This window comes from Lucilia cuprina, chromosome 2, assembly GCF_022045245.1.
Source record: "Lucilia cuprina isolate Lc7/37 chromosome 2, ASM2204524v1, whole genome shotgun sequence".
Taxonomy (NCBI): Eukaryota; Metazoa; Arthropoda; class Insecta; order Diptera; family Calliphoridae; genus Lucilia; species Lucilia cuprina.
The window spans coordinates 2,582,696-2,583,777 of NC_060950.1; positions in this window are offsets into that span (position 1 = coordinate 2,582,696).

Genomic DNA, 1,082 nt, shown 5'->3' on the forward strand with positions numbered 1-1,082 from the left:
TCAACTGTCAGGTCTCCCGTTATTATCCTGCTAAAGTTTTTATACACTAGAAACCCTGCAATGCATCCTACTATGATTGCAGGTTCGGTTAGCGTAGTTTTTGAATTTACTACATAGCCTTACTTCCGCGCCCATAATTTCCATATTGCTAGAACCTCCGCCTAAAAGACAGTACATTTTTTCGAACGACTATAACACACTTTTATTTTGCCATCTACCAGATAAACCCCGACCATGTGCCATATTCTATCTTGGATACATCAGTAAATACTGCTCACATCTCAAACAACACATTGAATCCAATCTACTTATCCCTACTAAGAATTACTAATGAGGGTGTTATTCTAAAGTCCAAGGTCGTGACCGAATGATAAGAAATACCATTCATACTACTGTTTGACCTAGCTCGTGCAGTATATTTGTTAGGTCTTACTAGAGCTGACTCAAACAGCCTGTATGGGAGGCAGATTCAAAATAATATTCAATCCTGCTTGCGGTGTACCTCCGGCTCATACAAAGATGATTTATTAGTGGTGGGCGAGCTTGAGCGATAACCGGTTCAACAATGTATAGATAAATATGTTAAATATGTGCGTAATGATCTCAAAAATTCTCAATTTCTTAATGAATTTCCTTAGTAACTTTAATTTCTAATAAAGCAAAAATTTTTCCTTTAATTTCAATCTTTAAGATTTAATCTTAAATTCTTAAAGCTAAAGGAAAAAAGAAACTAGACAAACTTTAAGAGCGTATGGTAGACATGTTGTATCGATTAACTGTTAAAAATGCTTAAATACTCTAGTGTAACGTAGTGATACAAAACGACCACAATAACAAAATAAAAATAAAAACACACGCACACACATTCACCAAATGCTAGTACTACAGTGCGTATGGACAATTCTTTAACGTTTTTCCAACTAAAGCACGAGACTTAAAAACAACAACTATTTTTTGAGATGAAAGAAGGAAATCAAAACAAAACAAGTAGGAAAGTATAGTCGGGCATGGCCGACCATATGATACCCTACACCATGAGTATATTTTTACAATTTTTACTTTTATAAAATTTTTATTTTTTG